The following is a 23,292-nucleotide window of genomic DNA, read 5'->3' on the forward strand; positions in this document are numbered from 1 at the left end:
CAGGGATTCCTTCAATTATGTCACGAACGCAGAGCTCAGATTATGAATGACTGGGAAGAGTTACGCTCAATGGTTGCCATAGGGCTTTGGAGTTGTCACACCGCAATGCATTGTGGGAGCGCGGCACCATTTTAGCAGGCCACGAATCAAAACAAACACACTGTGTTGGAAAGAAGACCGCTACAAACCATACTTAAAAGCAGCTCAAAAGAAAAAGGACTTTATAGAGTCAGATTGCGTCCAGATGCAAAGAGACGGTACTTGCAAAAAATAGCCTGCTTTGGAAATGTGGACCCGTTTGAAATACGGCAGTGGAGTAGAAACCCTGAAGAACAACCGGTATTGACGGAGCCTGATATATTCTCGTACCTTGTCTGTGGAGTCAGCGCATACACGGCGAACCAGTTTATAAATTATAAATCTCTGGAGGCGCACATCCAATTCACCAAGGGTTGGGTACAAGATTTGGCTATTTTTAGACCACGTGAGTACGCCGTCATTCAAACAAAGGTAAGTCAGCTTGAGTACAGCGAGTAAAATGTGTTTGATTTCCCTCCAAACATTCAGATTAGTGCAGCATAAATTCATTCATGAGGGGAAATTACAGTGAGAACATGTTGAGGCTGTTAGAGGGATAACGTAGTGAGTTCAGTGCATTGATGTGACAATGTCCTGAAGGATTTAGTCATTCTCTCTATGGTTAAAGAAATTGCACTAATTAATTCATATTTATTTTAAATAAATCCTAATTACACATCTTGCTTCCATATTTGTGTGCTGTGTTACTAAAAATACATTTTATTTTAGTTTTTTACATTGATTAATGACCTGCAGAATCTGTGATTCATAATTGTCACTTAAAGTCAAACTTTATGCTCCCTCTTGAAAGTGATTACATCCTTGCATTACATACTTTAGGTTCATTTTTTGCTGGCAGGTTTAAAAAAAGAAAACAAAAACAAAACAGGCAGATTTATAACATGCAGCGTTCTATAGATGGATACATAAAAAGATTAAAAAAATTACATGTATGTGGCAACTTTCTAAACACTTTATTTGTTACATTTATGATAAATGGATTTGAAAGTAGATAAAATACGAGTCATTTTGTTGTGATCGTGTAACCAAGCATGCCGACATGAGGAGTCGTGCGTAAAACGAGGAATTTTGCGCATATTACATTTAAACGCCGCCTGGTCGCAACAGATGGCCACCCCTTCCTGAGCCCGGTTCTGTCGGAGGTCTGCCCCCATTAAAGGGGGGTTTGTCCTCCCCGCTGTCACCAAGTGCTTGCTCATAGGGGATTTGGGGGCTTTTAAAAAAGGTTCACTGGCATCAAATTTATGACTCAGCAAATGTGTAAATGTCCTCATCAAATGAGGAATCATCCATTTAAAACATCAGTGTTGTATATGACTATGATTTCTGTGACACTAAGTCATTAAAACATTATTACAAAATATTGGAAAAAATAGATGTTTCATTGTTTCATATAGATTTCAAATTACATACCATTTGATGTCAACGTATGTTTCTTACATTTGCAGTGCTCGTGGTCTTATATTCTTATGATTCTGTTCATTTTATGAGTATATCCTTCTGCCTTGCTTCACATATTTGCTGCTGCTTGGTTTGCTTTAGTCATGCCAGCATCAGCACAGGTAGAGGCAGGTACCCATTAGAGAGATCACGTGTAGCTTGTGTTTATGTTTGCAGTGACATCTGATTTACAAGCAGGGAGCAAAGGACACTGAGATGTTCAGGTGTTTTCTTTTTCCTCTTTTTTCTTTTGTCATTGCTCGGCCTTTTTACATTTTAAGGATGTTCAGCTGCTTTTCAACTTTGAAACTTCTTCTGTGTAAACGTCAGCTTTTAACAGTTCTGCACTTTTGTTTTCAAGTGAAAAATTCTCTTTTTCAGCTTATTAAACATTTTTAACTTTCAGCCATCTTTTTTCTTGTTTCTTTTTTTTTTTTTTGAAGCAACAAGTTTACATAGTTTCTTTTAAGTTCTGGGAACTAATTAGATTTTACAATGCAACAGCTAGAGTCGCCCTGGGGAAATCGAGCAAGAGCAACCATCAGGACCTAGCTGGGTCTGGACCGATTGGTCCAGTGGTTTGTAGAAAAATCTCATCAAACTGTGTGTCATTGATAACAATCACACACAAAACCAACAAGTATTGGAATGTAAAGTTTGTACAAATTACTGTTAAATGGAACACAGTTACAGATTGACTTCTCCCATTATTCTTTAAAAACAAAAGAAAAAAGTGGACAGTCCAAGGAACTAAAATAGCTTCTGGGGCAGGCAAAAGCACAAATGGTCTTAAAGCTACTTTGGAGTCATGAAGAGGTTGAAAGCTCTGAAGCCATTCAGAGACCCGGTGATCTGCTGTCTGCTAAATGCTGTTTGTCACCTTTTACAAGCCGCCTGAGGGGAAAAGAAACAAAACAAGGTTACTTCCAACTTGAATAAGGTGCTAAGATTCAGGAAAAGTATCTGTCTGTCATTCTCTCTTCCTGCTGGAAGGCCCTGTGTCCTGAGAGCTTTTTAAATGTGTGCTGGGCTTTTCTTAATGAGGTAAAAATTTCTGTTTGAGGAAAGAGGAAAAAAAATAAGAGAGATGTGTATCGCAGCAAAATAACACACCAGCTCTGACAAACACTACTTACTGTAAAGGGAAACTGGTGTCAAAGCTTTATTTTTTAACCGGGACATTGTTTCAGGTGAAATGGAAGAATGATGGCTGCTTCCAAAGAACAAACAACGCTTCCCAGTTTGATGAGATCCTGCAGCGCAGTTGTACTGGAAATGTTTTTAATCATGAAATAAAAATATTTTATGTTTCAGTACACTCCTGGTGACAGTTTGGCCTCACGTTTTATGGCTGTAGTAACAAGAATACATGATTTTATTTGTTTATGATTTTTCTTCTCATGTAACAAGGTTAGATTTGCTGCTGAATGTCTGACTTTGTTGTTGTTTTTATAATAATTTAAAGAAAAAGTTTGTGCGCCGTTCAGGAAATATAAGTAAATAAATACACAGACTGTATGACACAAAAGATAACAAAGCTAGATGCTACGGCATCGTGGCCTTGGACTCATTTTTACAACTTTTTAATAGGAAAAAAAGAGGAATTTTAATTAAAACATGTTTGACATTTGTGAAATTGTCATTTTTCCTTTATTCATTTTTTTTTTACGTTTGTTTTGGTTTTTATTGCCTTTTGAGTCAAGTCTCCAGATGCAGACGTTTGGTTTCCTGGTATTTCAAGACATTAATGCAATGAAGCAGGCACCTTGAGGCGACTGCTGTTGTGATTTGGCACTATATAAATAAAATTGAATTGAATTAGAAAAAAATTGGATGAAAGATTTTGAAGATACACTAAATCTAAAATTGAAAGTTGGACCTGATGGTGGCGCTAGAGAAAAGGTTATGTCATCACCAAAAACCAATAGGTTGTCAGTAATCTTGAAAAGATTTTAATGCAAACTTTCCAACTTTCCAATACATCAATTCTAAATTAAAAGTGTGGCCTGATGGTGGCCCTAATGTGGCATGGTGGCCAAGTGGCAAGGCGTTGGTCTCGTAAACCAAAGATCATGGGTTCAATCCCCATCTGTGCCTTTAGTACCAGCTTAAAATCTACAGTGATTTAAAGTCTGTTTGATTCTGTATTTGGGTAAACAAGTTGATTTGAGTGTGGCAAGTCTTTGGATATGACTCTGGTGACACAACAGGTCCATTGTTAGCGCTTTACTCAGTGTGAGTCTCAGTTTCTTTTACTCACAGGATTATATATTTAACAGAATATAACACATTATGAAGAGTCAAAGTGGACGATCCAAACAGGATATCTGACAACAGGAGAAATTCACAAATGCATATTTACACTGATAATTCATATTAATGTTAATATTAAGAATTTTTTAAAAATTGTTTTAAACAATAAATTGAAATGAGAGTCTTCCAGTGGGACGAACATTTTTCATTCATTCAGTCAAATCATTTGGGATTAAATCTTTCTAAATTATGAGGTTTAGAAGGTTCTTTGGACAGTACGTATTCAAGATTAATGATCATAATTATAATATTTCTGACAGAGTCAGAAATATTGGTGACAGAATCTTGAATCAGGACCTTTTGAATCAGAATTGAATAATTTTTTAGAAATCAGTGGCGACACCCAGCCTGAATGCCAATATCTGAACGGAGTAACCTTAAATGTTAAAAAAAAGTAAATGAATAAATGATTTGACTGCATCATTGTGTATTTGAGTTATGACCAGTGATGGGAATAACGGCGTTACAAATAGCGGCGTTACTTTTTTCAGTAACGAGTAATCTAACTAATTACTATTCCCATCGTTACAACGCCGTTACCGTTACTAACAAGAAAATGCGGTCCGTTACTATTTTTCAACAAACAGACGGTTGAAGCTGTGTTCAGCTTACCGCATCTTATATCAGTTGCACGGAAGTAGCTGTAAGTAATCTGGGCGCTACAGCTTTAAGCAGCTGCGCGCTCCCGCGGACGATAATCATGATCACTGTCTAGCACAACACCTGGAGCTCAGGGGGCAAAACAATCGCATGAGTGCTGCTGTTTGACTGAGGAAGAATAAAGTAGTTGTGGTAAGCCAATCACATGACGACTTAAAGACAAAGCAACAAGGTGATATATACCAGTTTTTAAATTGTGTTGAGAGGCCACGTAAAACCAGAGTCATGATAAACAACATGTAGGCGGCATTTTTTCCTCAATAGTTACATCACGTTTACTGTCTAAGGACAGCGCTAGCAAGCACTCTCTGCTTCTGAGCAAAAAAACCCCCCAAAAAACAGGGGAAGTTTTAGGAGTGTCGTTGAGAGAGAGAGAGAAAGAGAGAGCGCAGAAAAAGAGGGAGAGCGAGTTTTGAGATGTGAGAGATTTGTGATGTTTAGCGTGTTAGGAGTGTGTAGTTTATGTGTTGTCTTGTGTAGTTAGTGTGTAGTGTTGTGGATAGTTTTGTGTTGTGTGTCAGAACAATGAGGCGACTGCTGTCTCCAGGTAGAAGCAGGAGTGATACACCTGCTGCTGTCAGACCTGCAGGTATCAGGCTGTGATGTTCTCCTTTATAGTGGACAGAATTTATTTTCTTGGAGTGGCACAAATAATTTGTGTGGCATCTTATTGAATGCACTTTTCAAGTAAATAATTACTTTTAGAATATTGTAACTCAGTTACTAACTCAGTTACTTTTTTGAAGAAGTAACTAGTAACTATAATTAATTACTTATTCAAAGTAACTTGCTAAACACTGGTTATGACCCAATCTCTCTATCAACTTTGTGAATGAATTCACATCCCCCTGTGACCTCATAATTACACCACAGTTCAGATGGCATGAATGGGTCATGAGGTCACACCAATACTGACGACAGCAGTGACATCACTAAAGTTGCCAGGTGAGTCCATAAATAGGACCCGTGATGCGGAGCAGGTCACGTGTACTGACAATGCCGTGTGGACACAGACGCAGATATGCGAGGTCTTCTCGCCCCGCTCGCAAACGCAGGAGACCCCACAAGGCCTCCGGTGTCCGCAGACGTGGGAGAAGGTACCGTCGAAGACATTAGACAATCTCAATAAACATGTAGCATGAGCATTAAAACTGTAGTCCAATGAGTTTCTTTTTTAGATGAGTGTGTTTGTGTGTTCTTGTTAACAGTAATGTGTACAAACCCTGTACATCCCGAAACTTGTTGTTGGTGTTTTTGGATTGTCATTTATGCTTAGAAATATTTACTCATATATGCTTAGAGTTTTATAATCGATTGCATAATGATAGAGGTGTGATCCTTAGTAGTGTGCAAAGACTCTGTGCGCCTTCCACAGTGTTCTGGCACACACACATCCTAAGGTCATGACAGAGGTCGTACCTTCTCTGACTGTTTTATGGTATGGTAAACACATCTATGTCTGTTTGTTTAAAAAACAAAATCAGTGTAAAAGGATTAATAACACCATTTCAGTGTGCAGATGTATTCTGATGATTGCTGTGCTGATGATTCCACCATGTTTTATTCAGCCAGTAGCTACTCTGAATTGACCACCGTATTACAACTAGATTTGCTGAATGTGTTTGACTGGATAAGTAAAAACAACATGATTTTAAACGTGTCTAAATCCAAATCCATGTTAATAGGAAGTAGAGTACGCTTAGTCAACAGCCCACAACTAAATCTTTCCATAGCTGGATCGGTATTAGAACAGGTCACCCAGATTAAATTACTTGGTGTTACCATAAACCACCACCTTTCATGGTCTCAGCACATCAACTCTGTTATTAAGAAAATGGGACAGGGCATAGCTATAGCTAGGAAATGCTCTTTTTATATTACTTCTTCAATTATGAAAGATGTCATTAATGCACTAGTATTATCTCATCTAGAGTACTGCTCAATCATTTGGTCAGCAGCTAATAAGACAGATCTGAACAGACTTCAGTTAGTCCAAAATAGGGCGGCCAGATTAGTGTTAAGGTGTTCATATTATACAAGTATTGATAAAATGCACGATAAACTTTCTTGGCTTTCTGTACAAGCTAAATTACACTATGGCTTACTTGTATTTTTAAAGAAAGCAATACTGGTAAACACACCACACTTTTTTTATGCTCAGTTGCAATATCCAGATGAAATACATAATCATGCTACACGATTCTCAACTAACCACAATTTAGTAACTCCTCGAGTTAAAAGTAACTTTTTGAAAAACTCTGTTATATTTAGAGCATCTTTTCAGTGGAATAAGTTGCCTTATGCAATTAGAGAATTGGCTTCTATTCATAATTATAAAAATCACCTAAAAGCCTATTTAAGCAGTTTTTAATTTATTTGTAAAAAATTGTAAGAGGGTAATGTCACTTGTAATGGAAATTGTGTATTTTGTTTGAGTGTTTTTTTTATATAATTTTTAATATTTACATGTTTACATTTTCAGAATTGTAAAACCTTATTGTGGATGTAAGAGCCAAATTATGTGGACATTTTGCATCCAACTCATTGTGTAACATTTTATTTGGTGGTATTCGATGGTTTGGGCCCCAGGAAGACTAGCAACCACTGTTGTGGAAGCTAATGGGATTCCTTATAAATAAACAAATAAGTATAAGTGCCTTCTGTTTAGATGAACTGCTGGACTTCAATTTTAGATTTAGTGTATCTTCAAAATCTTTCATCCAGTTTTTTTCTAATTTAATTCAATTCAGTTTAATTCAATTTTATTTATATAGCGCCAAATCACAACAGCAGTCGCCTCAAGGTGCCTGCTTCATTGCATTAACACGTGATCTCTCTAATGGGTACCTGCCTCTACCTGTGCTGATGCTGGCATGACTAAAGCAAACCAAGCAGCAGCAAATATGTGAAGCAAGGCAGAAGGATATACTCATAAAATGAACACAATCATAAGAATATAAGACCATGAACACTGCAAATGTAAGAAACATACGTTGACATCAAATGGTATGTAATTTGAAATCTATATGAAACAATGAAACATTATTTTTTCCAATATTTTGTATTAAGTTTTTATTAATTGTTCAAATGAGTCTGACTTAGTGTCAAAGAAATCATAATCAAGTTCCTCGTAATCGTGACTCCTCGTGTCAGAATGCTTGGTTACACGATCACAACAAAATGACTCGCAAACATATTTTAAATGGATGATTCCTCATCCATTTAAAACATCTTTGGTGGCGTTTAAATGTAATATGCGCAAAATTCCTCGTTTTACGCACGACTCCTCGCGTCAGCATGCTTGGTTACACGATCACAACAAAATGACTCGTTGTAATCGTGACTCCTCACATCACCATGCTTGGTTACACGATCACAACAAAACGACTCCTAAAGATGTTTTAAATGGATGATTCCTCATCCATTTAAAACATCTTTGTTGGTGTTTAAATGTAAAATCCGCAAAATTCCTCGTTGTAATCGTGACTCCTCACATCAGCATGCTTGGTTACACGATCACAACAAAACAACTCGCAAATATGTTTTAAATGGATGATTCCTCATCCATTTAAAACATCTTTGTTGGCGTTTAAATGTAATATGCGCAAAATTCCTCATTTTACGCACGACTCCTCGTGTCAGCATGCTTGGTTACACGATCACAACAAAACGACTCGCAAAGATGTTTTAAATGGATGATTCCTCATCCATTTAAAATATCTTTGGTGGCGTTTAAATGTAAAATGCGCAAAATTCCTCGTTGTAATCGTGACTCCTCACATCAGCATGCTTGGTTACACGATCACAACAAAACGACTCGCAAATATGTTTTAAATGGATGATTCCTCATCCATTTAAAACATCTTTGGTGGCGTTTAAATGTAATATGCGCAAAATTCCTCGTTTTACGCACGACTCCTCGCGTCAGCATGCTTGGTTACACGATCACAACAAAACGACTCGCAAAGATGTTTTAAATGGATGATTCCTCATCCATTTAAAACATCTTTGTTGGTGTTTAAATGTAAAATCCGCAAAATTCCTCGTTGTAATCGTGACTCCTCACGTCGGCATGCTTGGTTACACGATCACAACAAAACGACTCGCAAATATGTTTTAAATGGATGATTCCTCATCCATTTAAAACATCTTTGGTGGCGTTTAAATGTAATATGCGCAAAATTCCTCGTTTTACGCACGACACCTCGCGTCAACATGCTTGGTTACACGATCACAACAAAACGACTCGCAAAGATGTTTTAAATGGATGATTCCTCATCCATTTAAAACATCTTTGGTGGCGTTTAAATGTAAAATGCGCAAAATTCCTCGTTGTAATCGTGACTCCTCACATCAGCATGCTTGGTTACACGATCACAACAAAACGACTCGCAAATATGTTTTAAATGGATGATTCCTCATCCATTTAAAACATCTTTGTTGGCGTTTAAATGTAAAATCCGCAAAATTCCTCGTTGTAATCGTGACTCCTCACATCACCATGCTTGGTTACACGATCACAACAAAACGACTCCTAAAGATATTTTAAATGGATGATTCCTCATCCATTTAAAACATCTTTGTTGGTGTTTAAATGTAAAATCCGCAAAATTCCTCGTTGTAATCGTGACTCCTCACATCAGCATGCTTGGTTACACGATCACAACAAAACGACTCGCAAATATGTTTTAAATGGATGATTCCTCATCCATTTAAAACATCTTTGGTGGCATTTAAATGTAAAATGCGCAAAATTCCTCGTTGTAATCATGACTCCTCACATCAGCATGCTTGGTTACACGATCACAACAAAACGACTCGCAAATATGTTTTAAATGGATGATTCCTCATCCATTTAAAACATCTTTGTTGGCGTTTAAATGTAAAATCCGCAAAATTCCTCGTTGTAATCGTGACTCCTCACATCACCATGCTTGGTTACACGATCACAACAAAACGACTCGCAAATATGTTTTAAATGGATGATTCCTCATCCATTTAAAACATCTTTGTTGGTGTTTAAATGTAAAATCCGCAAAATTCCTCGTTGTAATCGTGACTCCTCACGTCAGCATGCTTGGTTACACGATCACAACAAAACGACTCGCAAATATGTTTTAAATGGATGATTCCTCATCCATTTAAAACATCTTTGTTGGTGTTTAAATGTAAAATCGGCAAAATTCCTCGTTGTAATCGTGACTCCTCACATCAGCATGCTTGGTTACACGATCACAACAAAACGACTCGCAAATATGTTTTAAATGGATGATTCCTCATCCATTTAAAACATCTTTGGTGGCATTTTAATGTAAAATGCGCAAAATTCCTCGTTGTAATCTTGACTCCTCACATCAGCATGCTTGGTTACACGATCACAACAAAACGACTCGCAAATATGTTTTAAATGGATGATTCCTCATCCATTCAAAACATCTTTGTTGGCGTTTAAATGTAAAATCCGCAAAATTCCTCGTTGTAATCGTGACTCCTCACATCACCATGCTTGGTTACACGATCACAACAAAACGACTCGCAAATATGTTTTAAATGGATGATTCCTCATCCATTTAAAACATCTTTGTTGGTGTTTAAATCTAAAATCCGCAAAATTCCTCGTTGTAATCATGACTCCTCACATCAGCATGCTTGGTTACACGATCACAACAAAACGACTCGCAAATATGTTTTAAATGGATGATTCCTCATCCATTTAAAACATCTTTGTTGGCGTTTAAATGTAAAATCCGCAAAATTCCTCGTTGTAATCGTGACTCCTCACATCACCATGCTTGGTTACACGATCACAACAAAACGACTCGCAAATATGTTTTAAATGGATGATTCCTCATCCATTTAAAACATCTTTGTTGGCGTTTAAATGTAAAATCCGCAAAATTCCTCGTTGTAATCGTGACTCCTCACATCAGCATGCTTGGTTACACGATCACAACAAAACGACTCGCAAATATGTTTTAAATGGATGATTCCTCATCCATTTAAAACATCTTTGGTGGCGTTTAAATGTAATATGCGCAAAATTCCTCGTTTTACGCACGACTCCTCACAGTCAGCATGCTTGGTTACACGATCACAACAAAACGACTCGCAAATATGTTTTAAATGGATGATTCCTCATCCATTTAAAACATCTTTGGTGGCATTTAAATGTAAAATGCGCAAAATTCCTCGTTGTAATCGTGACTCCTCACATCAGCATGCTTGGTTACACGATCACAACAAAACGACTCGCAAATATGTTTTAAATGGATGAGTCCTTATCCATTTAAAACATCTTTGGTGGCGTTTAAATGTAAAATGCGCAAAATTCCTCGTTGTAATCTTGACTCCTCACATCAGCATGCTTGGTTACACGATCACAACAAAACGACTCGCAAATATGTTTTAAATGGATGATTCCTCATCCATTCAAAACATCTTTGTTGGCGTTTAAATGTAAAATCCGCAAAATTCCTCGTTGTAATCGTGACTCCTCACATCACCATGCTTGGTTACACGATCACAACAAAACGACTCGCAAATATGTTTTAAATGGATGATTCCTCATCCATTTAAAACATCTTTGTTGGTGTTTAAATCTAAAATCCGCAAAATTCCTCGTTGTAATCATGACTCCTCACATCAGCATGCTTGGTTACACGATCACAACAAAACGACTCGCAAATATGTTTTAAATGGATGATTCCTCATCCATTTAAAACATCTTTGTTGGCGTTTAAATGTAAAATCCGCAAAATTCCTCGTTGTAATCGTGACTCCTCACATCACCATGCTTGGTTACACGATCACAACAAAACGACTCGCAAATATGTTTTAAATGGATGATTCCTCATCCATTTAAAACATCTTTGTTGGCGTTTAAATGTAAAATCCGCAAAATTCCTCGTTGTAATCGTGACTCCTCACATCAGCATGCTTGGTTACACGATCACAACAAAACGACTCGCAAATATGTTTTAAATGGATGATTCCTCATCCATTTAAAACATCTTTGGTGGCGTTTAAATGTAATATGCGCAAAATTCCTCGTTTTACGCACGACTCCTCGCGTCAGCATGCTTGGTTACACGATCACAACAAAACGACTCGCAAATATGTTTTAAATGGATGATTCCTCATCCATTTAAAACATCTTTGGTGGCATTTAAATGTAAAATGCGCAAAATTCCTCGTTGTAATCGTGACTCCTCACATCAGCATGCTTGGTTACACGATCACAACAAAACGACTCGCAAATATGTTTTAAATGGATTAGTCCTTATCCATTTAAAACATCTTTGGTGGCGTTTAAATGTAATATGCGCAAAATTCCTCGTTTTACGCACAACTCCTCACGTCAGCATGCTTGGTTACACGATCACAACAAAACGACTCGCAAATATGTTTTAAATGGATGATTCCTCATCCATTTAAAACATCTTTGTTGGTGTTTAAATGTAATATGCGCAAAATTCCTCATTTTACGCACGACTCCTCGTGTCAGCATGCTTGGTTACACGATCACAACAAAACGACTCGCAAAGATGTTTTAAATGGATGATTCCTCATCCATTTAAAATATCTTTGGTGGCGTTTAAATGTAAAATGCGCAAAATTCCTCGTTGTAATCGTGACTCCTCACATCAGCATGCTTGGTTACACGATCACAACAAAACGACTCGCAAATATGTTTTAAATGGATGATTCCTCATCCATTTAAAACATCTTTGGTGGCGTTTAAATGTAATATGCGCAAAATTCCTCGTTTTACGCACGACACCTCGCGTCAACATGCTTGGTTACACGATCACAACAAAACGACTCGCAAAGATGTTTTAAATGGATGATTCCTCATCCATTTAAAACATCTTTGGTGGCGTTTAAATGTAATATGCGCAAAATTCCTCGTTTTACGCATGACTCCTCACATCAGCATGCTTGGTTACACGATCACAACAAAACGACTCGCAAATATGTTTTAAATGGATGATTCCTCATCCATTTAAAACATCTTTGTTGGCGTTTAAATGTAAAATCCGCAAAATTCCTCGTTGTAATCGTGACTCCTCACATCACCATGCTTGGTTACACGATCACAACAAAACGACTCGCAAATATGTTTTAAATGGATGATTCCTTATCCATTTAAAACATCTTTGTTGGCGTTTAAATGTAAAATCCGCAAAATTCCTCGTTGTAATCGTGACTCCTCACATCACCATGCTTGGTTACACGATCACAACAAAACGACTCGCAAATATGTTTTAAATGGATGATTCCTCATCCATTTAAAACATCTTTGTTGGCGTTTAAATGTAAAATCCGCAAAATTCCTCGTTGTAATCGTGACTCCTCACATCACCATGCTTGGTTACACGATCACAACAAAACGACTCGCAAATATGTTTTAAATGGATGATTCCTCATCCATTTAAAACATCTTTGTTGGCGTTTAAATGTAAAATCCGCAAAATTCCTCGTTGTAATCATGACTCCTCACATCACCATGCTTGGTTACACGATCAGAACAAAACGACTCCTAAAGATATTTTAAATGGATGATTCCTCATCCATTTAAAATATCTTTGGTGGCGTTTAAATGTAATATGCGCAAAATTCCTCGTTTTACACACGACTCCTCACGTCAGCATGCTTGGTTACACGATCACAACAAAACGACTCGCAAAGATGTTTTAAATGGATGATTCCTCATCCATTTAAAACATCTTTGTTGGTGTTTAAATGTAAAATCCGCAAAATTCCTCGTTGTAATCGTGACTCCTCACATCAGCATGCTTGGTTACACGATCACAACAAAACGACTCGCAAATATGTTTTAAATGGATGATTCCTCATCCATTTAAAACATCTTTGGTGGCGTTTAAATGTAATATGCGCAAAATTCCTCGTTTTACGCACGACTCCTCGCGTCAGCATGCTTGGTTACACGATCACAACAAAACGACTCGCAAATATGTTTTAAATGGATGATTCCTCATCCATTTAAAACATCTTTGGTGGCATTTAAATGTAAAATGCGCAAAATTCCTCGTTGTAATCATGACTCCTCACATCAGCATGCTTGGTTACACGATCACAACAAAACGACTCGCAAATATGTTTTAAATGGATGATTCCTCATCCATTTAAAATATCTTTGGTGGCGTTTAAATGTAAAATGTGCAAAATTCCTCGTTGTAATCGTGACTCCTCACATCAGCATGCTTGGTTACACGATCACAACAAAACGACTCGCAAATATGTTTTAAATGGATGATTCCTCATCCATTTAAAACATCTTTGGTGGCGTTTAAATGTAATATGCGCAAAATTCCTCGTTTTACGCACGACTCCTCACGTCAGCATGCTTGGTTACACGATCACAACAAAACGACTCGCAAATATGTTTTAAATGGATGATTCCTCATCCATTTAAAACATCTTTGGTGGCGTTTAAATGTAATATGCGCAAAATTCCTCGTTTTACGCACGACTCCTCGCGTCAGCATGCTTGGTTACACGATCACAACAAAACGACTCGCAAATATGTTTTAAATGGATGATTCCTCATCCATTTAAAACATCTTTGTTGGCGTTTAAATGTAAAATCCGCAAAATTCCTCGTTGTAATCATGACTCCTCACATCACCATGCTTGGTTACACGATCAGAACAAAACGACTCCTAAAGATATTTTAAATGGATGATTCCTCATCCATTTAAAACATCTTTGGTGGCGTTTAAATGTAATATGCGCAAAATTCCTCGTTTTAACGCACGACTCCTCGCAGTCAGCATGCTTGGTTACACGATCACAACAAAACGACTCGCAAATATGTTTTAAATGGATGATTCCTCATCCATTTAAAACATCTTTGGTGGCATTTAAATGTAAAATGCGCAAAATTCCTCGTTGTAATCATGACTCCTCACATCAGCATGCTTGGTTACACGATCACAACAAAACGACTCGCAAATATGTTTTAAATGGATGATTCCTCATCCATTTAAAACATCTTTGTTGGCGTTTAAATGTAAAATCCGCAAAATTCCTCGTTGTAATCGTGACTCCTCACATCACCATGCTTGGTTACACGATCACAACAAAACGACTCGCAAATATGTTTTAAATGGATGATTCCTCATCCATTTAAAACATCTTTGTTGGTGTTTAAATGTAAAATCCGCAAAATTCCTCGTTGTAATCGTGACTCCTCACGTCAGCATGCTTGGTTACACGATCACAACAAAACGACTCGCAAATATGTTTTAAATGGATGATTCCTCATCCATTTAAAACATCTTTGTTGGTGTTTAAATGTAAAATCCGCAAAATTCCTCGTTGTAATCGTGACTCCTCACATCAGCATGCTTGGTTACACGATCACAACAAAACGACTCGCAAATATGTTTTAAATGGATGATTCCTCATCCATTTAAAACATCTTTGTTGGCGTTTAAATGTAAAATCCGCAAAATTCCTCGTTGTAATCGTGACTCCTCACATCACCATGCTTGGTTACACGATCACAACAAAACGACTCGCAAATATGTTTTAAATGGATGATTCCTCATCCATTTAAAACATCTTTGTTGGCGTTTAAATGTAAAATCCGCAAAATTCCTCGTTGTAATCGTGACTCCTCACATCAGCATGCTTGGTTACACGATCACAACAAAACGACTCGCAAATATGTTTTAAATGGATGATTCCTCATCCATTTAAAACATCTTTGGTGGCGTTTAAATGTAATATGCGCAAAATTCCTCGTTTTACGCACGACTCCTCGCGTCAGCATGCTTGGTTACACGATCACAACAAAACGACTCGCAAATATGTTTTAAATGGATGAGGAATCATCCATTTAAAACATCTTTGGTGGCATTTAAATCTAAAATCCGCAAAATTCCTCGTTGTAATCATGACTCCTCACATCAGCATGCTTGGTTACACGATCACAACAAAACGACTCGCAAATATGTTTTAAATGGATGATTCCTCATCCATTTAAAACATCTTTGTTGGCGTTTAAATGTAAAATCCGCAAAATTCCTCGTTGTAATCGTGACTCCTCACATCACCATGCTTGGTTACACGATCACAACAAAACGACTCGCAAATATGTTTTAAATGGATGATTCCTCATCCATTTAAAACATCTTTGTTGGCGTTTAAATGTAAAATCCGCAAAATTCCTCGTTGTAATCGTGACTCCTCACATCAGCATGCTTGGTTACACGATCACAACAAAACGACTCGCAAATATGTTTTAAATGGATGATTCCTCATCCATTTAAAACATCTTTGGTGGCGTTTAAATGTAATATGCGCAAAATTCCTCGTTTTACGCACGACTCCTCACATCAGCATGCTTGGTTACACGATCACAACAAAACGACTCGCAAATATGTTTTAAATGGATGAGTCCTCATCCATTTAAAACATCTTTGGTGGCGTTTAAATGTAATATGCGCAAAATTCCTCGTTTTACGCACAACTCCTCACGTCAGCATGCTTGGTTACACGATCACAACAAAACGACTCGCAAATATGTTTTAAATGGATGATTCCTCATCCATTTAAAACATCTTTGGTGGCATTTAAATGTAAAATGCGCAAAATTCCTCGTTGTAATCATGACTCCTCACATCAGCATGCTTGGTTACACGATCACAACAAAACGACTCGCAAATATGTTTTAAATGGATGATTCCTCATCCATTTAAAACATCCTTGTTGGCGTTTAAATGTAAAATCCGCAAAATTCCTCGTTGTAATCATGACTCCTCACATCACCATGCTTGGTTACACGATCACAACAAAACGACTCGCAAATATGTTTTAAATGGATGATTCCTCATCCATTTAAAACATCTTTGTTGGTGTTTAAATGTAAAATCCGCAAAATTCCTCGTTGTAATCGTGACTCCTCACAGTCAGCATGCTTGGTTACACGATCACAACAAAACGACTCGCAAATATGTTTTAAATGGATGATTCCTCATCCATTTAAAACATCTTTGTTGGTGTTTAAATGTAAAATCCGCAAAATTCCTCGTTGTAATCGTGACTCCTCACATCAGCATGCTTGGTTACACGATCACAACAAAACGACTCGCAAATATGTTTTAAATGGATGATTCCTCATCCATTTAAAACATCTTTGGTGGCATTTTAAATGTAAAATGCGCAAAATTCCTCGTTGTAATCTTGACTCCTCACATCAGCATGCTTGGTTACACGATCACAACAAAACGACTCGCAAATATGTTTTAAATGGATGATTCCTCATCCATTTAAAACATCTTTGTTGGTGTTTAAATGTAAAATGCGCAAAATTCCTCGTTGTAATCGTGACTCCTCACATCAGCATGCTTGGTTACACGATCACAACAAAACGACTCGCAAAGATGTTTTAAATGGATGATTCCTCATCCATTTAAAACATCTTTGGTGGCGTTTAAATGTAAAATCCGCAAAATTCCTCGTTGTAATCGTGACTCCTCACATCACCATGCTTGGTTACACGATCACAACAAAACGACTCGCAAATATGTTTTAAATGGATGATTCCTCATCCATTTAAAACATCTTTGTTGGCGTTTAAATGTAAAATGCGCAAAATTCCTCGTTGTAATCGTGACTCCTCACATCAGCATGCTTGGTTACACGATCACAACAAAACGACTCGCAAAGATGTTTTAAATGGATGATTCCTCATCCATTTAAAACATCTTTGGTGGCGTTTAAATGTAATATGCGCAAAATTCCTCGTTGTAATCATGACTCCTCACAGTCAGCATGCTTGGTTACACGATCACAACAAAACGACTCGCAAATATGTTTTAAATGGATGATTCCTCATCCATTTAAAACATCTTTGTTGGTGTTTAAATGTAAAATCCGCAAAATTCCTCGTTGTAATCGTGACTCCTCACATCAGCATGCTTGGTTACACGATCACAACAAAACGACTCGCAAATATGTTTTAAATGGATGATTCCTCATCCATTTAAAACATCTTTGGTGGCGTTTAAATGTAAAATGCGCAAAATTCCTCGTTGTAATCGTGACTCCTCACATCACCATGCTTGGTTACACGATCACAACAAAACGACTCGCAAATATGTTTTAAATGGATGATTCCTCATCCATTTAAAACATCTTTGTTGGCGTTTAAATGTAAAATCTGCAAAATTCCTCGTTGTAATCGTGACTCCTCACATCACCATGCTTGGTTACACGATCACAACAAAACGACTCGCAAATATGTTTTAAATGGATGATTCCTCATCCATTTAAAACATCTTTGTTGGCGTTTAAATGTAAAATCCGCAAAATTCCTCGTTGTAATCGTGACTCCTCACATCACCATGCTTGGTTACACGATCACAACAAAACGACTCGCAAATATGTTTTAAATGGATGATTCCTCATCCATTTAAAACATCTTTGGTGGCATTTAAATGTAAAATGCGCAAAATTCCTCGTTGTAATCATGACTCCTCACATCAGCATGCTTGGTTACACGATCACAACAAAACGACTCGCAAATATGTTTTAAATGGATGATTCCTCATCCATTTAAAACATCTTTGTTGGTGTTTAAATGTAAAATCCGCAAAATTCCTTCGTTGTAATCGTGACTCCTCACATCACCATGCTTGGTTACACGATCACAACAAAACGACTCGCAAATATGTTTTAAATGGATGATTCCTCATCCATTTAAAACATCTTTGTTGGCGTTTAAATGTAAAATGCGCAAAATTCCTCGTTGTAATCGTGACTCCTCACATCAGCATGCTTGGTTACACGATCACAACAAAACGACTCGCAAAGATGTTTTAAATGGATGATTCCTCATCCATTTAAAACATCTTTGGTGGCATTTAAATGTAAAATGCGCAAAATTCCTCGTTGTAATCGTGACTCCTCACATCAGCATGCTTGGTTACACGATCACAACAAAACGACTCGCAAATATGTTTTAAATGGATGATTCCTCATCCATTTAAAACATCTTTGGTGGCGTTTAAATGTAATATGCGCAAAATTCCTCGTTGTAATCGCACGACTCCTCGCGTCAGCATGCTTGGTTACACGATCACAACAAAACGACTCGCAAATATGTTTTAAATGGATGATTCCTCATCCATTTAAAACATCTTTGTTGGCGTTTAAATGTAAAATCCGCAAAATTCCTCGTTGTAATCGTGACTCCTCACATCAGCATGCTTGGTTACACGATCACAACAAAACGACTCGCAAATATGTTTTAAATGGATGATTCCTCATCCATTTAAAACATCTTTGGTGGCATTTAAATGTAAAATGCGCAAAATTCCTCGTTGTAATCATGACTCCTCACATCAGCATGCTTGGTTACACGATCACAACAAAACGACTCGCAAATATGTTTTAAATGGATGATTCCTCATCCATTTAAAACATCTTTGTTGGCGTTTAAATGTAAAATCCGCAAAATTCCTCGTTGTAATCGTGACTCCTCACATCACCATGCTTGGTTACACGATCACAACAAAACGACTCGCAAATATGTTTTAAATGGATGATTCCTCATCCATTTAAAACATCTTTGTTGGCGTTTAAATGTAAAATCCGCAAAATTCCTCGTTGTAATCGTGACTCCTCACATCAGCCATGCTTGGTTACACGATCACAACAAAACGACTCGCAAAGATGTTTTAAATGGATGATTCCTCATCCATTTAAAACATCTTTGTTGGCGTTTAAATGTAAAATCCGCAAAATTCCTCGTTGTAATCGTGACTCCTCACATCAGCATGCTTGGTTACACGATCACAACAAAACGACTCGCAAATATGTTTTAAATGGATGATTCCTCATCCATTTAAAACATCTTTGTTGGCGTTTAAATGTAAAATCCGCAAAATTCCTCGTTGTAATCGTGACTCCTCACATCAGCATGCTTGGTTACACGATCACAACAAAACGACTCGCAAATATGTTTTAAATGGATGATTCCTCATCCATTTAAAACATCTTTGTTGGCGTTTAAATGTAAAATCCGCAAAATTCCTCGTTGTAATCATGACTCCTCACATCAGCATGCTTGGTTACACGATCACAACAAAACGACTCGCAAATATGTTTTAAATGGATGATTCCTCATCCATTTAAAACATCTTTGGTGGAATTTAAATGTAAAATGCGCAAAATTCCTCGTTGTAATCAGTGACTCCTCACATCAGCATGCTTGGTTACACGATCACAACAAAACGACTCGCAAATATGTTTTAAATGGATGATTCCTCATCCATTTAAAACATCTTTGTTGGCTGTTTAAATGTAAAATGCCGCAAAATTCCTCGTTGTAATCGTGACTCCTCACATCAGCATGCTTGGTTACACGATCACAACAAAACGACTCGCAAAGATGTTTTAAATGGATGATTCCTCATCCATTTAAAACATCTTTGTTGGCGTTTAAATGTAAAATCCGCAAAATTCCTCGTTGTAATCGTGACTCCTCACATCACCATGCTTGGTTACACGATCACAACAAAACGACTCGCAAATATGTTTTAAATGGATGATTCCTCATCCATTTAAAACATCTTTGTTGGCGTTTAAATGTAAAATGCCGCAAAATTCCTCGTTGTAATCGTGACTCCTCACATCACCATGCTTGGTTACACGATCACAACAAAACGACTCGCAAATATGTTTTAAATGGATGATTCCTCATCCATTTAAAACATCTTTGTTGGCGTTTAAATGTAAAATGCCGCAAAATTCCTCGTTGTAATCGTGACTCCTCACATCAGCATGCTTGGTTACACGATCACAACAAAACGACTCGCAAATATGTTTTAAATGGATGATTCCTCATCCATTTAAAACATCTTTGGTGGCGTTTAAATGTAAAATGCGCAAAATTCCTCGTTGTAATCGTGACTCCTCACATCAGCATGCTTGGTTACACGATCACAACAAAACGACTCGCAAATATGTTTTAAATGGATGATTCCTCATCCATTTAAAACATCTTTGGTGGCGTTTAAATGTAAAATGCCGCAAAATTCCTCGTTGTAATCGTGACTCCTCACATCAGCATGCTTGGTTACACGATCACAACAAAACGACTCGCAAATATGTTTTAAATGGATGATTCCTCATCCATTTAAAACATCTTTGTTGGCGTTTAAATGTAAAATCCGCAAAATTCCTCGTTGTAATCGTGACTCCTCACATCAGCATGCTTGGTTACACGATCACAACAAAACGACTCGCAAAGATGTTTTAAATGGATGATTCCTCATCCATTTAAAACATCTTTGGTGGCAGTTTAAATGTAAAATGCGCAAAATTCCTCGTTGTAATCATGACTCCTCACATCAGCATGCTTGGTTACACGATCACAACAAAACGACTCGCAAATATGTTTTAAATGGATGATTCCTCATCCATTTAAAACATCTTTGTTGGCTGTTTAAATGTAAAATCCGCAAAATTCCTCGTTGTAATCGTGACTCCTCACATCACCATGCTTGGTTACACGATCACAACAAAACGACTCGCAAATATGTTTTAAATGGATGATTCCTCATCCATTTAAAACATCTTTGGTGGCATTTAAATGTAAAATGCGCAAAATTCCTCGTTGTAATCGTGACTCCTCACATCACCATGCTTGGTTACACGATCACAACAAAACGACTCGCAAATATGTTTTAAATGGATGATTCCTCATCCATTTAAAACATCTTTGTTGGCGTTTAAATGTAAAATGCGCAAAATTCCTCGTTGTAATCGTGACTCCTCACATCAGCATGCTTGGTTACACGATCACAACAAAACGACTCGCAAATATGTTTTAAATGGATGATTCCTCATCCATTTAAAACATCTTTGTTGGCTGTTTAAATGTAAAATCCGCAAAATTCCTCGTTGTAATCGTGACTCCTCACATCAGCATGCTTGGTTACACGATCACAACAAAACGACTCGCAAATATGTTTTAAATGGATGATTCCTCATCCATTTAAAACATCTTTGTTGGCGTTTAAATGTAAAATGCGCAAAATTCCTCGTTGTAATCGTGACTCCTCACATCAGCATGCTTGGTTACACGATCACAACAAAACGACTCGCAAATATGTTTTAAATGGATGATTCCTCATCCATTTAAAACATCTTTGTTGGTGTTTAAATGTAAAATCCGCAAAATTCCTCGTTGTAATCGTGACTCCTCACATCAGCATGCTTGGTTACACGATCACAACAAAACGACTCGCAAATATGTTTTAAATGGATGATTCCTCATCCATTTAAAACATCTTTGTTGGCGTTTAAATGTAAAATCCGCAAAATTCCTCGTTGTAATCGTGACTCCTCACATCAGCATGCTTGGTTACACGATCACAACAAAACGACTCGCAAATATGTTTTAAATGGATGATTCCTCATCCATTTAAAACATCTTTGTTGGCGTTTAAATGTAAAATCCGCAAAATTCCTCGTTGTAATCGTGACTCCTCACATCAGCATGCTTGGTTACACGATCACAACAAAACGACTCGCAAATATGTTTTAAATGGATGATTCCTCATCCATTTAAAACATCTTTGTTGGCGTTTAAATGTAAAATCCGCAAAATTCCTCGTTGTAATCGTGACTCCTCACATCAGCATGCTTGGTTACACGATCACAACAAAACGACTCGCAAATATGTTTTAAATGGATGATTCCTCATCCATTTAAAACATCTTTGTTGGCGTTTAAATGTAAAATCCGCAAAATTCCTCGTTGTAATCGTGACTCCTCACATCAGCATGCTTGGTTACACGATCACAACAAAACGACTCGCAAATATGTTTTAAATGGATGATTCCTCATCCATTTAAAACATCTTTGTTGGCGTTTAAATGTAAAATCCGCAAAATTCCTCGTTGTAATCGTGACTCCTCACATCACCATGCTTGGTTACACGATCACAACAAAACGACTCGCAAATATGTTTTAAATGGATGATTCCTCATCCATTTAAAACATCTTTGTTGGTGTTTAAATGTAAAATCCGCAAAATTCCTCGTTGTAATCGTGACTCCTCACATCAGCATGCTTGGTTACACGATCACAACAAAACGACTCGCAAAGATGTTTTAAATGGATGATTCCTCATCCATTTAAAACATCTTTGGTGGCATTTAAATGTAAAATGCGCAAAATTCCTCGTTGTAATCATGACTCCTCACATCAGCATGCTTGGTTACACGATCACAACAAAACGACTCGCAAATATGTTTTAAATGGATGATTCCTCATCCATTTAAAACATCTTTGTTGGCGTTTAAATGTAAAATCCGCAAAATTCCTCGTTGTAATCGTGACTCCTCACATCACCATGCTTGGTTACACGATCACAACAAAACGACTCGCAAATATGTTTTAAATGGATGATTCCTCATCCATTTAAAACATCTTTGTTGGCGTTTAAATGTAAAATCCGCAAAATTCCTCGTTGTAATCGTGACTCCTCACATCAGCATGCTTGGTTACACGATCACAACAAAACGACTCGCAAATATGTTTTAAATGGATGATTCCTCATCCATTTAAAACATCTTTGGTGGCATTTAAATGTAAAATGCGCAAAATTCCTCGTTGTAATCGTGACTCCTCACATCAGCATGCTTGGTTACACGATCACAACAAAACGACTCGCAAATATGTTTTAAATGGATGATTCCTCATCCATTTAAAACATCTTTGTTGGTGTTTAAATGTAAAATC

At 37.2% G+C, this 23,292-nt stretch overlaps 1 long non-coding RNA gene and 1 other non-coding gene across 2 annotated transcripts; one reads left to right on the plus strand and one right to left on the minus strand.

Annotated features, from left to right (window-relative positions):
• Window positions 1–2,565: 2,565 nt before the first annotated feature.
• LOC146522428 (uncharacterized) lies at window positions 2,566–14,295 on the minus strand. Its single transcript, XR_014873456.1, has 2 exons — window positions 8,088–14,295; window positions 2,566–7,839 (listed from the first exon to the last, which is right to left on the minus strand). It is a non-coding gene; the product is annotated as an uncharacterized LOC146522428 (long non-coding RNA).
• Window positions 3,565–3,636, plus strand: trnat-cgu (transfer RNA threonine (anticodon CGU)). The gene has a single exon. It is a non-coding gene; the product is annotated as a tRNA-Thr (tRNA).
• Window positions 14,296–23,292: the final 8,997 nt, after the last annotated feature.

Source organism: Neolamprologus multifasciatus, chromosome 3, assembly GCF_963576455.1.
Source record: "Neolamprologus multifasciatus chromosome 3, fNeoMul1.2, whole genome shotgun sequence".
NCBI classification, from domain to species: domain Eukaryota; kingdom Metazoa; phylum Chordata; class Actinopteri; order Cichliformes; family Cichlidae; genus Neolamprologus; species Neolamprologus multifasciatus.